The sequence below is a fragment of the Myxocyprinus asiaticus genome, chromosome 32 (genome assembly GCF_019703515.2).
Source record: "Myxocyprinus asiaticus isolate MX2 ecotype Aquarium Trade chromosome 32, UBuf_Myxa_2, whole genome shotgun sequence".
In the NCBI taxonomy this organism is placed as follows: Eukaryota; Metazoa; Chordata; class Actinopteri; order Cypriniformes; family Catostomidae; genus Myxocyprinus; species Myxocyprinus asiaticus.
The window spans coordinates 23,124,713-23,138,521 of record NC_059375.1 but is presented as its reverse complement, the minus strand read 5'-3'; the positions used below and the strand labels follow the sequence as shown (position 1 = coordinate 23,138,521).

The window sequence follows — 13,809 nt, the reverse complement described above, 5'->3', positions numbered from 1 at the left end:
AGAATTTTCATTTTTGGGTGAACTACTCCTTTAACAGAGAGAGTGATAGAGAGAGAACACTGTGGTACAGAGGAGAGAAAAAAGGCAATCTATGTGCAACCATTCTGTTCAAAGTGTCTGTAAAGAGAACATTGGAAATGCCAGTCCCCCTCTTAAAACTTACACACACTCGCTAGTACTCGAAAGCTTGAGAAAGGACAGAAATCCATTTTCTACCAGACCTGATTACCAGTTTACCCGACACAGACATTCACCTGCCCTCTCTCTCAACTTCTGATGGCCTACTGCCACACTGCAAATATAAATAAATATTTTTTTTAATGAGTATGTCTGTCTTGTTTTCCATTAAAAAATACTGTATCTAAAAATATAAAAATATTCTTACAAGATAAATGTAAAAAAAAAAAAAAAAAAAAAAAAAAAAATGCAAAAGCAAAATAGTGCTGTAAGTTTACAGAGAATACAATCTTGCCCCACTGGCAAATGATTATATATATATATATATATATATATATATATATATATATATATATATATATATATATATATATATATATATTTTTTTTTTTTTTTTTCTTGTTTCAAGCATAAATATTACTAAAGTTAAGTGAGGTTTGTGCTTAAAACAAGTAAAAACAATTTGCCAATGGGGTAAGATATATTTAAAAATACTGTATATTTGTAAACTTTTTCTTAGATTTTTGCTTTTCAAGTAAATGTGTCTTTCTTTAAGGACGTTTGAATATTATTTTAATGGAGAACAAGACAATACTATAGATGCAAGCAGCAATTATCTGGGTCAAAGTAGTCTGAAGTTGAGAAAATTACCAAAATTGCCAAATTTGATCTGGGCAAAGTAATTCCATTCCTAAGTACTCTAGTTACTTTGTGTGTATGCTGGTTGCAGACTAACACATTTTTCTTATTTTGTGATTCTTAGTGTACAAAATTGGTAGTACATCTTTCGTCAGTCATTCACGGTTCAGTTATGTGTGAATCAGAATAACTACCTAGGATGAGTTTGAAGAATGTGTTTTTCAATAAATAAACAGTGGCAGAAGTTTTTTCAGTCAAAAATGATAATCCAAATGACCAATTGATTCAGGGGCACTTGAATGTTTTTGTTATTACCAGAAAAGTATATTCATTTATTATAGCACCACCTTGTGGCCGATTCTCACAAAATTTAGTAAACAGACTAATTTTGACAATCTGTAAGCAAATGCCAAATTTCATAATGATCACCTGTTCACAACACGTTACTAGCTGCTGACATTTGATTGACGTCTGGCAGCCATTTAGGTTGATTTGTCCAATCAGTATTTTAAAGATATGTTAACACTTGACCCAAAGAAGATTTATGTGAAATTTCAACTTCCTCGATCAAATTGTTTTAGTTTTTTGGGTCTTTTTGGAGTTTCGTTAAGTTTGGACTTTGCATTCAAATTATATAGTCGATAAGTGAATTTGGGCCAAGGCCAAAACATTTATAGGCTGATATCGCCTAATTTGATGAACCAACATTATTTTCATAACTTTTTGTCATTAGGGTCTCTACATGCCAAATTCTGTGTGAATCAGACCAACGGTCTTGGGGAAGTTTTTCGGAAAATTCAAAATGTCGTAAATCTTGACACTTGGATCCCTAAATACTTATTAATAAAATGATTTTTTTGCAGTGCATTGATAGGCCTTCACAAATGATCCTCCATCATTTAATATCTTTAATTATTAATAATTTTAAGGTAAGTCAACATCCATAAGGACAAAATCTAGCAATGATTCCAACAGACATCTATTGTATCCTCTTCAAAAGATTCCCCGGCAAATTCAAGCAATTTCTATGCAAAGGTGTTGCAAGGTTAGTTTTTGTTTAGTGTAAACTAAAAAGGACCAGACTCTGCAGGAGCTAAGAGGAAAGGTTTTCAAACACAAAGACATTTTGTTTGGCACTGTACATGATAGATTAGCTCTCACATCTGCCTCGCATACCTCTGATAGTACTGTTTCCCTCCTTTTCTCCACTGCTTTGTTTTTTCAGGCCTGCATATAATAACATACATTTAGCAGGCAGAGTGAGGCCAGCGACTGAGCTGTGTGGAGGAGCTGTGAGGCTGGAGCTTTTTCTTGGCTCAGGGATGTAATAGAGTTGGGCTAAGGGCCCAGTTAATCATGTTGAATCACCGTTCTATTGTAAGGGTTAGGGGTAAAAACGTTCCTATATAATGAATGTAGAGAATGAACCTCTATAAACGTACACCTGCTACCAAACATACGAAAGTAATGCGCTACATTGCAAGGCAACCGTAAACAACCTAATTAAAATAATTAACTATATACCTGGAGGAAGAACTGTTTATTACGTTAGTGCTCTTCATAGTGCTGTCTTTGCTGGCTATCTTTGAGATTTCTTTTTAACATCCTATTCTATTTCCTCTGTTTTTGTGTAGATGCTATATTATTGCACATTAATGCAAGAGAACTGAGGCATCATAGCCTGTCCAGTTGGTTTTGTGACAGTTTGTGCATATGTTATTAACCCATGAGGAGCAGCGATTTAACCTGTTGCATCATGAACATTCAATCCATCTGTGACGAGGAGGAGGGTGCACGGCCAGCGCTGAATCAGATGATCAGTGGGAGAGCGATGTAAAGGGGGGCCAGAGACACCAGTTCGGGAGATAGAGAGACGCACGTGGCCGTGCTGCATGTGTGTGTGTTTGTTTATGTTTGTTTTATGTTGAATTTGATATTAAACTTTTATGTTGACTGTTCAGCCGGTTCCCGCCTCCTCCTTGCCCATCCTTTACTTGTTACACCATCCCTCTGCTAACAATTAACATATCTGTCAAAATCAAAGGGTGGAAGGGGTGGAAATGGCTGCAGCCTTCATACATACCTCACCAAAGTAATATTTACACTGAGCTTTTGTAATTTCTTAGTTCAGTAAGATTTTCAAGCATCACCTGTTTATTGACTTTGAATAGAATCTATGTTAGCTCATGCTAGTTATTAGACCAACAGAGCACACTGCAAAATTGTTTCTTCAGGAAATAAAGTTTCACTGAGTCACTGAAGCCAGAAAGCGGCAAGGTGGAAACTGGAGTAGGCGGATAATGCAATTTAATTTGCAGAATAATTTCAGACAAGCACGTTACTTCCAAATATAAATTCCTCTGCTGTTTGATGTTCTGTATCTATTTGAAATGACTTCGACTGGTGACTCACAGGTGAGGGAGGGAGAAAAAGAGAGAGAAGGACATAAAGACACAAGTCTGAGAGAGAAAAAGGGAGAAACAAAGTTTCAAAAACAAAGCAGAAGGTCTTTGATCTTTTGAGTAGAAGAGATGCCACGTGGATAACCTCGTTTCGGGAGAAGAAGTAAAGCATAGTTGAATCAGAATGTGCAGTGTGCTTATTCTTGGTTTCAAAGGAAATGCTTGTGTGGGTGATATTGGCCTTTTGCAAGGCTTATGAGCATATACATAAACACCAAGTGTGGAGCCATGCAGACACATGGATACATACTTTCTGAATGCGATATGCATACATTCACACATTTGACAGTTCTCTTCCATCTGTTTGCATTGGACCATGTTCCATCTAAAATAACATTCACATCACAGAGTGGGTATAATATAAATCTGCACCTAATAAATGCACAAGGTTTAAAGAGTAATCCTCAATCTTAGCTCTTCTTCTTGGCCATGTTTATATTTGTGTGGCCCTCTCCCTCTCCTCTCCTCTCCTCTCCTCTCCTCTTGCCTTGTCTAGTCTCGTCTCCTTCTCTCTAATCTCATCTCTTCTCTCGTCTGGTCTTGTCTCGTTTCATCTCATCTCATTTAATCTACATTCGTCTCATCTTGTCTTGTTTCTTCTCTTCTTTCCATCTCCTCTACTTTCATCTCATCTTATGTTGTCTTGTATCCTCTCCTTTCCTCTAGTTTTGTCCCACCAAGTTTTGTCTCTTCACGTTTCATCTCCTCTACTCTCATTACATCTCCTATCCTCTCATTTGATCTCATCACCTCTTGTCATGTCTCATCTCTTCTCTTCTCATCGCCTCTCATCTTGTCACCTCTTTTCTCCTCTCGTCTTGTCTTATTTGCTCTTTTCTTGTCTCCTCTCCTTTCATCTCGTCTCCTCTCCTTTCATCTTGTCTTGTTTCCTCATCTCCTCTCCTCTTGTTTTATCTTGTCTCGTCTCATCTCCTCTCGTTTTGTCTCATCGCCTCATCTCGCCTGCTCTCCTCATGTCTTGACTCCTCTCATTGTGTCTTGTTTTGTCTCATTGTGTCTTGTCTCCTCTCCTCTCATTTGTCTCATTGCCCCTTATCTTGTCTGCTCTGCTCATGGCTTGACTCCTCTTGTCTCATCTTGTCTTGTTTTGTCTCATTGTGTCTCATCTCCTCACCTCTTGTTTTGTCTCATCGCCTCTCATCTTGTCTCCTCTTGTCTTTTCCCCTCTTCTCGTCTCCTCTCATCTCATCTCATTTCCTCTTCTCTCCTCTAGTCTCCTCTCGTCTAGTCTCCTTTCCTCTAGTTTGTGTAAACAATTCTTGTAACGTCTAATCTCATCTACTCTTCTCTCATCTCCTCTCCTCTCATTTTGTCTCATCACCTCTCATCTTGTCTCATCTCTTCTCCTGTCGTCTCCTCACCTCTTGATTGGTCTCATCATCTCTTGTCTCATCTACTCTCCTCTTGTCTTGCCTTCTCTCATTTTGTCTCATCTCTTCTCGTCTCCTCTCATTTAATCTCATCTCCTCTCCTCTCTTCTCGTTTAATCTCCCTTACTCTTATCTCGCCTACTCTCCTCATTTCTTGTCTCCTCCCCTCTCTTCTTATCTTGTCTCTCCTCATCTGGTCTTCTCTCATCTCTTGTCTTCTCATCTTGTCTAATCTTTTGTCTCATCTCCTCTCTTCTCATTTTGTCTCATAGTGTCTTGTCATGTCTCATTTTCTCTCGTCTCGTTTCCTCTGCTCTTGTTTGTTTTCATCGCCTCTTGATTTGTCACCTCTCATCTCCTCTTCTCTTCTCATCTCTCCTCTTTTTCCTACCCCTCTCATCTCATCTTCTTCTTTTGTCTTGCCTCATTTCCTTTCATTATATCTCCTCTCCAATTGTCTTCTCTGTGTTGGCTTCTCTTGTCTCCTTTCCTCTAGTTCTGTCTCATCACATCTTGTCTCTTCTCATCCCCTCTCATCTCCTCTGCTCTCATTTTGACTCACCGTGTCTTCTCTCCTTTTGTTTTTTCTCATTACCTCTTGTCATTCTCATCTCTTCTCTCGTCTCTTTTCCTTTTGTTTAGTCTCATCGCCTCTCACCTCGTCACCTCTCATCTCTTCTCCCCTCCTCTTGTCTTGTCTCATCTAGTGTCCTTTCCTCTAGTTCTGTCTCATCACCTCTCGTCACGTCTCATCTCTAAATCATCTAATTTCTTCTCCTCTTGCTTGGTCTAATCGTCTATTGTCTCATCTCCTCTTGTCTCTTCTGTTTTCTCTCATTTTTTCTCACCTCATCTCTTCTCATCTCATCTTCTCTTGTCTCCTCTCATTTCATCTCGTCTCATCTCCTCTCCTCTCCTTATCACCTTTTATCTTGCCTCCTGTTCTCATGTCTTGTTTCCTCCCCTCTCTTCACATCTTGTCTCTCATCTCTTGTCCTCTCATCTTGTTTTATTGTGTCTCGTCTTATCTCCTCCTGTTTTTTCTCGTCGCCTCTTGTCTCGTCTCCTCTTGTCTTTATTCCTATCCTCTTGTCTCCTCTTCTCTCATCTCTTTTCCTCTCACTAAGTCTCATCTTCACTCATTTATTGTTCTCTCATTTGACTTCCTATCTCTTTTTTGTGTCCTCGCCTCTCCTTTCACCCTGTTCTTTTTTCTCTGTTTGTTTCCTCTCTTCTCTTCTCCTCTGATTCTTCTCCACTGGATTCCTGCGCCCTACGCTGTTGTAGAATTGTGGGAGCAAAGGTCTGTAGCTTAAACAGGAATACATGTTAGGTGTATCTAAGATGACTGACATGTACTGAAAGCTCATCTCACACATGCTGTAAGAGCTCACCTAATGCAGGTTTATATGGCCTCTCATGCATTAGTCTGTTTGTGTGATCTTCTTGTAAGCATCATGTGTCTTCATTCTAGGAAAATAACAGCTTTTTCATGCAAGTGGTTTTGAGAAAGACAGGAACGATTGTTCTGTATTGCACACACACATGTAGTTCACTGGTTGGAAAGCTCATTTCAGAAGTAACGGCCCCTTATATAGTCCCGCACAAATAATGATTCATTCAAGTCTGTTTATTACAAGAATGATCACAGCTCTCACAACACAAATTGATTTTTTGTTTGAGAAAACAATCAAGGGCAACTTGAACCACAGATGAAGGATGGTTCCCATCATCTAAAGCAACAGTGCTAGGTTTTGTGTATCATTATTTAATCTTCATGTCCATCAAACAACAGCAGTACTTGGAACCACCAAACATTGTTTGACAGGTATCTACCATAAACCCTTTCTTCCTTTCTTAGCAAAGGAAACTTATTACATTGTGGTTTGTGATGGCAGTACAACCAAAACCATATGGAGAGTGATGCAAATGCACACACTTCCTACTGTGTCTGAAGTGGCATATACAAGCCTGTCTTGTAAACTCTTTTATAGCTGCATCAAAGTGGAAACCGTGAGAGATCAGCAATTGTGAACTTTAAATTTTTGTAACTCTTGGCATTCATGCTGTGAATGAAGAGTTGGAAACTCACTTTGATGCTATGTTTAATTGTTGAATTCAAGGTGTTATTGCTAATATTAAAAGTAATAAAACGTAATTTTTTAAAATGTTACATTTCTAATATAAAACGGACAGATACAACTCTATATTCTTATGAGCTACTGCTCAGCACTCATAGAGGCTAACTATTATTAGCTCACATGTCAGGGACTGCAGTATATCTTCTAGTGGAAAGATGCACTTGATACATTTTCTGAATTTGAAATTATTATTTTAATAATTAAATATGAATGGCGTTTCAATGTCAATTTGTGTCCAATTATATATTTTAAATACTTCACTGCCCATTGTGTCTAAAAACTATATTATGTTTGGAAACAAAAATTATTTTAGCAATTTGCAGAAATAACATACAGTACTTCACTTTATTATTTTAAGGATTTAATTTTTTCTGCATACAGAATTGATTAGTGTAATGTTAAAATGATTTAACATGCAGCAAAGCATTGGCCAGAGTGTGTTTGTGAATGTTACTTTATTTCTCTAATTTTTTCTCTGCACCATGTTGCCTAAAGGATAAATGCTTGAAAAAAAGTTAATACATTTTTCTAAAGCTCACGGTTCATCCCCTGCACTACTCTGACTAAAACCTCATTATGACTGCTTCCTTATTGATCTTCCCTCTTGTTCCTGCATGTCCGCTGGTGTTCCATGTATAGTATTGACAGTAATTAAAATACCATTATGTGGAGGCGAGGGTATGGTGAAGCGTCTGTCTAGGAAGAGAGTAAACGGTAAGGGTTCGCACCTGAGATTAATTGCTGGTAATTGCTTGTTTCTGTGTTCGGAGTGAGAAATGGGGGAAATAAAAAACGGGCCAGACCTCAGAGTGTGGAGAGAGAGTGAGATAGACACCCTGAAGTTGTTTGTGTGTTACCTGCTGTCGTGGAAGCTACACTGTTGCGCTTAATGTCAACGTGTTTTTGTTTTGTGTTGAATAAACAGTGACATTCCTGAGTTGGAAATGCCATCTCCCACTTCCTCATTTCATTGAACCCATTACACATGACAATTCAGTTAAGTTCATTCTAAGAATGCTGCATTACTCACAATTTCCATTTTGAACCTGTCATTCTCTAGAAACCCTAGTGTTTTGTGCAACTGTGCTGTGATTTCAACTCAAACAATTTTTCATTGTCAGGTTCACAGCTGGACCGAAATATATAATAAACATTAATGGTGCATTCTCCATAAAGGCATTTTCCTTTATGGACTGAGATCCCTTTGGAAATGTCATCTTCTTTCAGATTCTAATGATGGAAAGCATGAAAAGGGATTATGATCTCTACTGCCAATGTCTTCCACACTTGGTGTATTTTGCAAAGCACCTAGCTGAGACCTGTGAGCATCACTGATGTTCAAACTCTTTTTCCACAGTGGCAAGTGAGCACTTTCACCCATTTGTCTTTTGACTGCAGCTGTGCTCCTCTTCATGCTATCAGGACAGCCTGCGATCAGTATATTACTACAGCGATCCACCAGCGATTGCGTTTTGATGTATTATTAAAATAATTGCTGTTTTGTGAATACAGTGGTTATTTTGACATTGGCACGACAAGCCGTCCATGAGGAGGCAGGATTAATCTCCCACGCGCTCCCCTCTGCTCCTCAACCCTATTCTCCATTTTCAACTCTCTTGCTCTAACTCTCTTTTTTCATGTGTGACATTTCCTTGAATCTCTAGCTGCATGTTTCTGCCTCCACACTGACATTGCCTCCCTCAGGTGTCTGTGTGCTCGTCTGCAGACATGAGCAACATCGGCACGTGGGCTCTTCCTCTCTCTACCTCTCTTCCTGTCTGTTTCTTCATCTCAAGTTTGACTTCTTCTTTCCTCTATTTTTTTATACTTGTTCCCTTCTCCCCCTTCTCATACAGTATATAGACCATTTTTTGTCCTCTTTCCATGTATTAATTTCTCATTCTCTTTTTCCTTCTCTCCTCCTAGATCTAAACTCTGTTTTTCTCTTTTCTCTCTATGGTTTTCTTTCATCTCTAATTCTCTTTTTCTTTTTTACTATCTTAATTTTTCATTCCCTTTCTCTGTTCTGATTGCTTTTTCCTTTTCACACATTTTCTGTCTCTGTACTATTTATCGCTCCTTCTCTCCATATTTTACTCTGTTCACTCTTTCATGACTAATGTTTGACTGAGAGGACACACTGAACAACAAGATGTTCGACTGACATTCGGACAACACTGTGCGACTGAAAACTCAGACTAAGGCCCTCTATAAACTTGACATTTACATCCGTCTCAGATGATGTGATCACTAGTGGCCAGATGAGATGGATCACTGTTTACACTTGGCATCTCAAATGTGACCATTTGTGAAATTATTTTAAGGGGAAGCTTTTCTAAATTCTAATTACTACACCAGTGAGCAACTGCATGTTGATAAAAAAAAAAAAAAAAAAAATGTACAAAATCTTGGCACACTGTTGCTTCCAAATATACTTCCAAATTTGTATCTCATCACAGATATGATGTTTTGAGCAAAATACTCATTGTTACTTTAGAAGAGTTCCTATATTATCTGAACTTCATACTGTATATCCAGCAAACTGAATATGTTCTGTGAAGTCTTGTATGTATATATTTTCTTTTAGAGCTGTACATAACCAGCAAGGTTAAAAGGCAGTGTCTATATACAAATTCTGCTCACTATTGCATAGACAATATATCTTTAGTACAAATAGCATATTACTTCTAATTACAGTTAGTGTGAATAGCATCTCTCACTATTTGCACGTAGTATAAACAAGGTCTTATTTGCTGTCATTTACACTTGTGTAAATAGGACTTGTGTAATTACACCTGCAACTATTTGGTCAAATAATATCTGGGTCAATGATGTGATGCTCACTTTTTTTGTTATTAAGTCATTCAAAAATATATAATTTTTAATTTCTGAGTTCAAAGTAATTTTGGTATTTTTTATAGGGTTTAAAGTAGAAAATGTCACATGACATGGGGGGTAAAATCTAATGAAAAAGTCTCAAAAGCAGAAATTCTTGAAAAAAGAAATGTTGGCTTGAGTTGTGCAGAATAATCTTTTATTATTATTTCCTAAAAAATAAGCAGTGAAACGATTTTGATTTAAAATACTATTAATATTTGAAAAACGTTTGTCCACAAAATCAACATCATTTAGTGTAACCAAAATGTAGGTTGCCATTTTGTTGGAGGAACTTCAGACATGTTAAGACCCTGTGACTTGAATAATTTGAAAAAGTATATATATTCTTGACTTTGATATTTGTAAATGATATATATTTATATTGTTTTACCTTGAGAAATTCTGTTAGAAATTTGTAATTAATTATTAAGGTGTGTTGTTTCTCATGTATTCAAGAGATTAAAGAAAGGTAATACATTTTAATTGATGGTTACACCACATGTAATTTTTAAAGTCTTTAAAGTTTTTTTTTCTTTTTTTTTTTTTTTGTGTTTTGTTTTTGTCTAAAATATGTTTTTCAAAAATGTATGAAACCAACATGGACACAAAAATGTAATTTCTACAAACTTGACACATGTTTTTTTTTAAATAAATTGTTAAAAGATTTCTCATTTTTATCACTTAGGACAACCTTATTTGACAGTGATGACTCATCTATTACTATTTTCTTTACACTCAGTATAAATAGCATCTTCCATTCTAAGTTTAAAACTTTTAAAACTTTTGTTTTACCGCAATGGTTGATTTGACAGGTGAGTAGATGGTCCTTCACTGTTGTCTGGAAGGCATCAGAACAGATTCACATTTACATTACCATTGTAATGTTGTGAGGTAATGCAGTAAAGAGGGTAAGGATTGGAGAAAGGTGGAGACAAAAAAAAAATAAATAAATAAAAACTATGGTAAAGGAAGCATAAGTGAGGGCAAAAAAACAAACAAAAAAAACAAACAAAGATGGTGAGAGTAGGTGACAGAGGTTTAGAAAGATTTGAGCAAGATGCTGGTAACTACTTGAATGATAGATAGTGGGTATGAGAGAAATATTTAGAAAAGAGGGAGGGAAGAATATTTTCACCCATTAGTACTGCACTGTATGTCATGACTGTAGATGTTGAGATCTGGAGAGACATGAAAGAGCAGATGACCCTCATCATTATTTCAGCTCTGGATCAAGGCTGTAAAAAGCATGCCACTTTGGATTTTGGAATGCTGTAGAGTAAATGTTTGTTTTCTGTAAGTGTGGGCTCAAGAACATGGTAAATGTGTCAGAGAAAGACTGAATCAAGAGGTGTGACCTTCCACCATTACTTGCTGCTTATGAAGAGCCTCCTCAGACATCCTGACATGTGCGCCACACACTCATATATAAACAAATGTCATTCATCACGCATACAGATGTAAACATGAAGATGGAGAGAGAGGCTTTAACTTAAAGTAATGCATTTACAAACCACACTGTCACTTATATGCTGTCATACAAACACATTTGAACACTGCACAGAGACCTTCGATATTTCAGACTGATACTCACAGACATACACTACTTGGCCAAAACATAAGTGGACACCAAAACTCCACACCCATATGTGCTTGCTGCGCATATGCTGTCAAAACCACAGGCATTATTAGGGAGTTGGCTCTCCCTAACAGCTTCCACTATCCTGGGAAGACATTCCATTTGCTCCCATTCAGACACAAAAGCATCTGCGAGGTCGGGCAATGGGGACTGGCTCACAGAATTCTATTTCTTCCCAAAGGTGTTCAATTGGAGTTTTCCACACCAGACTCCATAAACTCAAGACTCATTTCTTTATGGGCGTTTTTTGGGGGGGGGGCACTGTCATGCTTGAACATAAGTGGAGGCAACAGAGGGCCCTCCCCAAACTGTTGCTGTATAGTTGGAAGCATATAATTCTCTGTTATTGTTTGTAACACAATATTAAGATTTGTCTTTAGTGAAATTAAGATCCCATTCCCTAACCAATCCATGGCTAATTATTTGGCCTAACCAATTAATGACTCATTAATTAGAAAGGGGTCTCCACATACAGTACTTTTGGCCATGTAGTTTAATTTGTTGGTTGGTTGATTCCAAGAGGTATTTTGCAGATGTGTTCAGCTTCATTTAGTCTATATGCGACAAAACGTATTAGTTCTTCTCTTTGTTTACTGCCTGATAGGCTCCTCTGTGATAAGGCGCTCCATCCACTCATGGCTTTAATTAATCCTGTGGACTTCCTCTGGTGAATCTGTGATATTGAAAGCCGTAGTTGATTCTTCTGTGGAAGCTGTACTGACTCGAGCTTCAGATAGCCTCCAGTGTTCTTTAATTACATTAGCATGCTCCCTGAAGCATTCTTACAATATCAGCGTCCCAGTGTCCCAAATGATGCACAATATATACTATGCACTTACAATATACACTATACACTTGGTCATCTAGTGTATGCATTTTCAAAGTGTAGTATTGTCCCAAATGGAACACTAATGGTTCTTCATTGAAGCATTTGCTGTTTTTCAGCTGAAAGAAGTGATGTTTCAGACACGCAATCTGTTGCCGTTAGCTTTAGCACGTTAGCCAAACTCAGTTCAAAACTGATATCTCAAATAATGTACATATTCACCCAGCCTGAGGTGATGGTAAAGCATTCAACTCACAGTTATAAGGTGCTGTCTTCACAAACGTTTCACTAGTTGGCACATTCACCATTATTTACAATTGTTTTGTCAGGCCAGCATCATGGCCAGGTAACTCTGCCCCTTACACTATATACACCAAGCCATGAGCACTGAGTGTGTGAAGTGTCCAACATTCTACACTCCGTTTCTCGGTTGAAGTACATCATCCTGGTACTCATAGTACACTTCTTTTGTATTTTCAATGTAAACATATTAATGCTACTTACACTGAAAAATGGCATAGAACAGTGCAGAAGTGTTAGATTTGGGACACACCTATTATCAATTATGTTTGTCAGTGGTCAACACACAGGGCTGGATGAGATACTTTGTTTATCATACAAGCCCTTATTTGTTCACAGCTTAGTTAGCGAATGGCAGGAGGTAATGCCATGCCATGCTGTGGCATACTAACTACTGCTAAACACAGTAAACCCAACACCCTGGACAGAGGAAGCATCACAGTGTGGCATTAAGCCTAAAACCTTCCAGTCTCTCTTTCTCTCTCTCGCTTGTCTTCTCCTACACTTTCTCCTGCCTCCATTCATTCAGCGCAAGCTCGATGGGGATTTCACACCTTATCACCTCTTCTAACGCACAACAGAGCACTGGAAATCTGCGTCTGCAGTCAAGTGATCCCATAGTAATGAGATTTGAGGGACATCAAAGTGTTGTGCCTTTGAGGAAGGAAAATAGATCAGAAAAATTGGTTTGAAATGCAAATCCCTTACAGAGATAAACACAAGTTATCTACCTCGAGAACACAATATGAAATGAGTGAAAACGTTGTTGACAGACTGCGAGAAATCCATAAGTTACGTCTTTCATGAATGAGTCTATGCAAAGAATATCAGTTTGTTCATTGAATCCTAATATCAGAGAAGGAGAAACAGAGAGAGAGGGAGGAGGAGAGAGAGAGATGAGCAGAAAAATTAGTTGTGAAATGGGTAGAAAATGGGTCAGAGAACAAGCTGTGAGATGTCGCTCACTGGAGGAAATTAGGTTTTGCAACCTTGTCTCATAGAATGAATGTTACTATAACAAAATTTTTACAAAGTTTTACATGCCACTATCTAGATTTTGCTGCAGTTTCCTGGTAAAATTAAGACAAAAAGTGCTTACAACAACTGTACATTTTATTCACTTTCATACAAATTACGGGCTGTTTATGACTTTATAAACACTTATTTTTTGCTCAACTACTCACACCCTGCTATGTTATTATATCAAAACAATTTTACTCTAATGCATAATTTGAAAAATGATACATTTTAACAGTTGTATTACACCTACTTTTTTACACTCTCATTCTAATGTTGGACTTTGGACTCAGAAACCGAGTCTTGAGCCCAGCCAAGGATGCTCGAAACGAAAATGAAAGTG

General features: G+C 37.6%; 1 protein-coding gene and 1 long non-coding RNA gene across 2 annotated transcripts in view; one reads left to right on the top strand and one right to left on the bottom strand.

Moving 5' to 3' along the window:
* LOC127422828 (ORM1-like protein 3) overlaps positions 1-10,282 on the top strand; it is a 63,277-nt gene extending 52,995 nt beyond the window's left edge. The window contains exons 5-6 of the transcript XR_007894229.1: positions 7,736-7,806; positions 7,932-10,282. The gene's annotated coding sequence lies outside the window, so the exon portion shown is untranslated. The remainder of the gene's footprint in view (positions 1-7,735; positions 7,807-7,931) is intronic.
* Positions 1-13,809, bottom strand: part of LOC127422830 (uncharacterized) — a 71,161-nt gene that overhangs the window by 35,323 nt on the left and 22,029 nt on the right. The gene's annotated exons all lie outside the window — the stretch shown is intronic.